The following is a 7,694-nucleotide window of genomic DNA, read 5'->3' on the forward strand; positions in this document are numbered from 1 at the left end:
GCGGCGTTTTCTTACTGGACATATGTGCCCACCGGTGGGGCACGGACTATTGGGTGTTATATTGCTTATAGAAAGCTACGTTTATATAGAACATCTTTGAATTTGGAGCTACGGCTGTACCACGGATTTATCTTTGTATGTGCAGCGTGGTTTCGTAGAATTCGGAATTTTGAGATTAGAACGAACTAAAACAACATATAATGCTAAAAGAATAGTGTTATTCTTTATTTATGAATATAAGTAACTACATTTTTTATTACTACATCAATGAACTCTTTTATTTTAACAACTTAACAAATGAGGAAAAGGAAACAAAATTAAAAAATCGGGAAAAAATTTATGGTGAATTTTTTTGAAGCAAAGAATACATATGGTGTTTTGCCCTTCACAGTCTTCGCAAACGTTGACACTTTTTTTGCTTTCACTCTTGCTTTTGACAAGACAAAAACAATTTTTTTTTCAACATTTTGCTGATACGGTTTGACCCACCGGTGGGTCACGATGGCTGCAGAATAAATTTTTCTCCAACAGCCGTCATGCTCCACCGGTGGGTCACAGTTAAAACTAGCAATTACTACAAAATAATGTCAGCAGTTTTACATGATGACACATTTACCCGGTTTAAAATATGAAAAGTACAATTTTGACCGAAATGTCACTAACGTCCCACAGAAAGAATGTAAGAAAACTCTTTGTGTCCCACGGGTGGGTCACAATGTCGCCAACGTGTTAAGGACAGCTTAGTTAAATTTTGTTTACAAGGTGGTTCAGTGAAAAGGGTATGCTACGTGCAAAAATTGAGCTTTTTGCAACATTTTTGCACGTAGCATACGCTTTTCACTAAACCACCCTGTAACGAAAATGCATCCGGATCCCCTGGATAGAAGCATTTTTGTACCGCATTGTTTCACTAATGTCCGTTTTCCTAACCTTGGCTAAGTTTAGTTTAAGGATAGCTTAGTTAAATTTACTTTACAGGGTGGTTCAGTGAAAAGCGTATGGTACGTGCAAAAATTTAGCTTTTTGCAACATTTTTGCACGTAGCATACCTACGCTTTTCACTGAACCACCCTGTAAACTAAACTTAGGAAAACGGTGAGGGAAAACGGACATTAGTGAAACAATGCGGTTCAGAAAACAATCTGAACCCGATCAAAATGGAAAAATGCGTCGGTCCAGCGGATCCGGATGCATTTTCGTTGCAAATTGGCGTCCAGCGTTGCGTGATGAGAAAAAGAGCGCGTCAAGAGAGAAGTTGCATCAACATTTTTGCGGCGGGGGGCGGTTTGAAGGGGGCGGCAAGCGCATGCACAAGCCGCTGCTAGAATTAAAGCGGCAATGAGGGAATCAAAGAGCGTACTTTTGAAACGATGACCGCTAGTTCGATCGATGTTTTATAAAGCGAGCCTGTGGCCACACCCAGGACTAATTGAATCATGTCTGCGATGGACTTGTACAATGCTGGGACAGGTTTTACTTCCTAAAAATTACGCGATTTTTGTTCATCCTTTAAGGTCTTTACGGCATTCTAATAGAAGTGATACCTGGGTATTCTTAAAACGAAGGAAAGAAGTATGCATAATGTGACAGAAATAAGCCATTGTCAGCTTCTTCTCTGGTCTCTCTCCCTGGTTTCAAGAATTAGGACTCTGGAAGGTTTAGAGGAAAGGTTTCCTTCTCAGATTCTTCAGAATCAGAAGAAAACTCATCTGCTACTATTACAAAATCCAAACAACTTATCGATATCAAAATTACAGAAAAATAATAAAACGATGATCAACTTCTTCTTCAGTCTGCTGGATTATAAAGACACCATCGAAAATGGTGAATGGAAGAGATTTCAAGGTGACAGAAAAGAAGAAGCAAAGGTCTCACTTAAACCTAAATGAGACAAATTGAAGGCAAACAGTTAATTTATGACCGGAGATGTTTAACACTTTGTCGGACACGGGTCATTCAGTGATGACCATGGTTAACGAAAGATGGCTCAACATGAACCACAATGTTAAACGAGTACCGGAAGCGGTGATCTTTTCTTAGTTAATAGTATAATAGATGGGGAATTCTTCTTTTGAGTTAGTTTTAAATGGCAGCTGACGGAACACATTAATTTTAACCATTCTACGTTCAAATTCGGTAAAAAAGCTTACTATAGTACTCCTATAGACCTATAGAATATTTAACTGAAAGTCCGTTAAAAGCTCGACATTTTACTTGAATTAGGATATTTCAGGAACCACTAGAGTTATCAACGCCATTTTTTGTGTGAATTAGAAGGAATTAAATGCTGAATAACATATCCAAAATACGTTTTTCTTACTTTCATTACCAGTAAATTACAAATACTGCGTTTCTGACCATTCAAATTTTGTCACCGCTTTCTTTATTCGCTGGCTCTACCAATTTTTTTGCTAAATAACTCAAAAACGGTGAAAGTTACAAAAAAAATATCAAGAGACCAAAAATGTTCCTAATGTTTTCAATCATCTCTTTAACCCAACGCTGTAACTTTTCAGGACGGTTTTTGTTTCCACTATACAGGGTGTGCAAGAAAATTATGGTGGTTCACTATTTTTGTCACTCTGTACGTAATTTTACAGATAGAGTTTTTTACTCTATACCACTGGAAAGAGGAGATCAAAACGGTTTTTTTAACAGGTTGAATCACCCTGAACTCCCAAAACTAACTGAGTTACAGAGTGTTCAAATTTCGAACCACAATTTTAACTGATTTGAAAATTTGTTGCATTAAACCAGTTTTTGCTAAATAACTCCAAAACGGTGAAAGTTACAAACAAATTTAAAGAGACCAAAAATGTTCCTAATCAACTCCTTAACCCAACGCTATAACTTTTCAGGACGGTTTTTGCTTCCAGTATACAGGGTGTGCAAGAAAAGTATAGTGGTTCACAATTTTTGTTACCCTGTACGCAATTTCTAAGATAGAGTTTTTTACTCTATACCACTGAAAAGAGGAGATCAAAACGGTTTTTTTAAGAGGTTGAATCACCCTGAACTCCCAAAACTAACTGAGTTACAGGCTGTTGAAATTTTGAACCAAAATTTCAACTAATTTGAAAATTTGTTGCATTAAACCAGTTTTGGTAAATAACTCGAAAACGGTGAAAGTTACAGAAAAAATTCAAGAGACCAAAAATGTTTTTAATCATCTCCTTAACTCAGCACCGTAACTTTACAGGATGGTTTTTGTTTCCAGTATACAGGGTGTGCAAGAAAATTATGGTGGTTCACTATTTTTGTTACCCTGTACGCAATTTTACAGATATAGTTTTTTACTCTATACCTTTGGAAAGAGGAGATCAAAACGGTTTGTTTAAGTGGTAGTATCACCCTGAGCTCCCAAAAATAACTGAGCTACAGAGTTTTCAAATTTTGAACCAAAATTTCAACTAATTTGAAAATTTGTTGCATTAAACCAGTTTTTGCTAAATAACTTCAAAACGGTGAAAGTTACAAAAAAATTTTAAGAGACCAAAAATGTTCCTAATCATTTCCTTAATCCAACGCTGTAACTTTTCAGGACGGTTTTTGCTTCCAGTATACAGGGTGTGCGAGCAAATTATGGTGGTTCACTATTTTTGTCACCCTGTACGCAATTTTACAGATAGAGTTTTTTGCTCTATACCACTGAAAAGAGGAGATCAAAGCGGTTTTTTTAAGTGGCTGAACTATCGTGAACTCCCAAAAATAACTGAGTTACAGGTTACAGGGTGTTCAAGTTTTGAACCACAATTTCAACTAATTTGAAAATTTGTTGCATCAAACTAGTTTTTGCTAAATACCTCAAAAACGGTAAAAGTAAGAAAAAAAATTCAAGACACTATAAATGTTCCTAATCAACTCCTTACCCCAACACTGTAACTTTTCAGGACGGTTTTTGCATCCAGTATACAGGGTGTGCAAGAAAATTATGGTGATTCACTATTTTTGTCACCCTGTACGCAATTTCTCAGATAGAGCTTTTTAATCTATACCACTGAAAAGAGGATATTAAAGCGGTTTTTTTAAGTGGTTGAACTACCCTGAGCTCCCAAAAATAACTGAGTTACAGAGTGTTCAAATTTTGAACCCCAATTTCAACTAATTTGAAAATTTGTTGCATCAAACCAATTTTTGCTAAATAACTCCAAAACAGTGAAAGTTACAAACAAATTTAAGGAGACCAAAAATGTTTCTAATCAACTCCTTAACCCAACACTGTAACTTTGCAGGACGGTTTTTGCTTCCAGTATACAGGGTGTGCAAGAAAATTATGGTGGTTCACTATTTTTGTCACACTGTACGCAATTTCTCAGATAAAATTGTTTGCTCTACACCACTGAAAAGAGGAGATTAAAACGGTTTTTTTAAAAGGTTGAATCACCCTGAACTCCCAAAACTAACTGAGTTACAGAGTGTTCAAATTTTGAACCCAAATTTCAACTAATTTGTTGCATCAAACCAGTTTTGCTAAAAAACTCCAAAACGGTGAAAGTTACAAACAAATTTAAAGAGAACAAAAACGTTTCTATTTAGCTTCTTAACGCAACACTATAACTTTGCAATACCGTTTTTGCTTCCAGTATACAGGGTGTGCAAGAAAATTATACTGTTTTACGGTTTTTGTCACCCTGTACGCAATTTTTCAGATAAAAATTTTTACTCTACACCATTGAAAAGAGGAGATGAAAACGGTTTTTTTAAGTGGTTGAATCACCCTGAACTCCCAAAACTAACTGAGTTACAGTGTGTTCAAATTTCAAAATTTGATGTTGCATCAAAGTTACCAATAACCAGAGAAAAATTAACATTTAATTTGCATTTTTAACCGTTTGCAAGATTCTCATAGTGGCCCTTCTTGTATAAAATGTCCAAAGCCTCAAGAATCATCTTTGGGATGTCTGTAAAAATAGTTTCCAAATAATTTAAGTTCTTTTAGTTACATCTTTTGTCTTAATTAATATATTTTTTTTTAAATTTGTTTGTACGGGACTTCTGTTTTTATCCTTAAATTTATGTCATTGTATATCTCATACCTTAACATAGTGCACAAAAAATGCGCCTGTATTCATATTCATAACGAGATAATGTTAAAAAATTCCAACACCTGGCCAGCCAAAATGGCTGATGGAAGCAGGAAGAGAGAGTAATATTTAAAAAAATTATTTTCCATTTTTATTTTTTTTGGCCGAAAACTCGGAATTTGCATTCGGAAAAACGGGCTAATGTAAGGCCTGGACCGGGGGTGTTATACGAGCGACATTCATCACTTCAGCCCTGTCAAAACTGCAAACAATATGTGCAGGGAGATGCACATATATCCCTCTGAAATTGCAGCCGGAATATTTTATAACCTGCGCCGATTGTGCACTTCAAATTTTCAGGGGAGAGCAACTGAAATAATTAAACTATTCAAATTTATCGACAGGTTTCACGTAATCCTTGATTTTTGTACCATAAGCTTTGATTTTGAGTCTTTTTTCCATTGCCAAAGTCTTAATTTCCTGATTTAAAATAAACTTGACCATTTTTGGGCATATAACAGTGTTTTACCAGTAATTTACTGGTCAAATTATTACTAAATTTGCCAAACAGGGACAGTAAATTTATAAAATTCCACTAAAGTAAAAGTAAAATGTTAAAATAAATTATAATTTAAGTACGAACTTTACTTACTTTACTGCTCTAAAACATTCCTAAAGTTAACCTATAATAATAATGATAATAATAATAATTAAAATAAAAAAAAAACAAACAACAAAAATAAAAATAGGTATCAATTTTCCATTGTTAAAATATTTATTAAATTACTCAATCAAACAATCAACAGGTCCGTATGACACGGTTTATATTTTTTTAATCGTTTAATTTATGTTATATCCATATCAATGAGTAATCGGGCCATTTAAACAATTTAAAACATATAAATTCGGTTATTTTATATAAATTTTATAAAATGAAAAGCGAAAGTTTTGTTTTTTATTCGTACCATTTAATTTAATCGGTTATTGTATCAGGAGGGCCCTCCCGATTTACAAATTTATTTTAATTTAATTTGTCGATATTTATCCAGCCCGAATTCAACAATTAGTAGTAGTATTCATTATTTAAATAATATTCGATAAAAATTAAAATTGTTGTGTTTATTAAAATAAGTGAGAGTGGATTTTGTGAATGAATTTTTACTACTAAAATTTTGATTTAAATTGTTAGAACTTTCGTTTTTTACGGTTATTTTTTTTGAATTTGGTTAATTATTTAATAAACAATAAAAAAATACAGATTTTCATTAAAATAAGTGGGATGAACTAGTGACCCAGTGTATTTATGTTCACCCCAACGTATAAAGCCTTGATTTATTCACCCCCATAAGGAAATAGAGGTTTATTGACATCCATGATGCTAAAAAGGATATTGGAAGAATCATTTTTGTCTTACAACGAATGTGATCACACACAAATTTTTTGTTTTTATTTTAGAAAATTACAGATTGCAAATTTTAAGTAATTTTACTACCAAAAAAAGTTAATTAACTAAACTGCTCACAAAAACTTTAGATAATGATAAATTAAGGGCAGTTTTTAAGGTAACCAACTAATTGACAAGTAAGAATAAGAAAAAAGTAAAAAAAAAATAAAAAAAATTGTTAAAAATAGACGCAAATAATAAGTAAGTAAAGGAACAAGATATTTACTAAACATGACAGTAATGAAATTATTTGTCTAAAACAATTTTTTTAAGAATAATTTTTGTCTTACAACGAATGTAATCATTCTGTACGTGGAATTACAATTAAATTTTTTGTTTTCATTTCAGAAAATTACAGATTGCAAATTTTAAAAATTTTAAGTAACTTTACAACCAAAAAAAGTTAATTAACTAAACTGCTCACAAAAACTTTAGATAATGATAAATTAAGGGCAGTTTTTAAGGTAACCCACTAATTGACAAGTAAGAATAAGAAAAAAAAAAAAAATTAAAAAAATTTGTTAGAAATAGACGCAAATAATAAGTAAGTAAAGGAAAAAGATATTTACTAAACATGACAGTAATCAAATTATTTGTCTAAAACAATTTATTTAAGAATAATTTTTGTCTTACAACGAATGTGATCATTCTGTACGTGGAATTACAATTAAATTTTTTGTTTTCATTTCAGAAAATTACAGATTGCAAATTTTAAAAATTTTAAGTAACTTTACAACCAAAAAAAATTAATTAACTAAACTGCTCACAAAAACTTTAGATAATGATAAATTAAGGGCAGTTTATAAGGTAACCAACTAATTGACAAGTAAGAATAAGAAAAAAAAAAAAAGAAAAGTTAAAAAAATTTGTTAGAAATAGACGCAAATAATAAGTAAGTAAAGGAAAAAGATATTTACTAAACATGACAGTAATCAAATTATTTGTCTAAAACAATTTATTTAAGAATAATTTTTGTCTTACAACGAATGTGATCATTCTGTACGTGGAATTACAATTAAATTTTTGTTTTCATTTCAGAAAATTACAGATTGCAAATTTTAAAAATTTTAAGTAACTTTACAACCAAAAAAAATTAATTAACTAAACTGCTCACAAAACTTTAGATAATGATAAATTAAGGGCAGTTTTAAGGTAACCAACTAATTGACAAGTAAGAATAAAAAAAAAATTAAAAAAATTTGTTAAAAATAGACGCAAATAATAAG

The sequence above is a fragment of the Ips typographus genome, linkage group LG5, assembly GCF_016097725.1.
Source record: "Ips typographus isolate SLU linkage group LG5, UJ_Ityp_2.0, whole genome shotgun sequence".
NCBI lineage: Eukaryota > Metazoa > Arthropoda > Insecta > Coleoptera > Curculionidae > Ips > Ips typographus.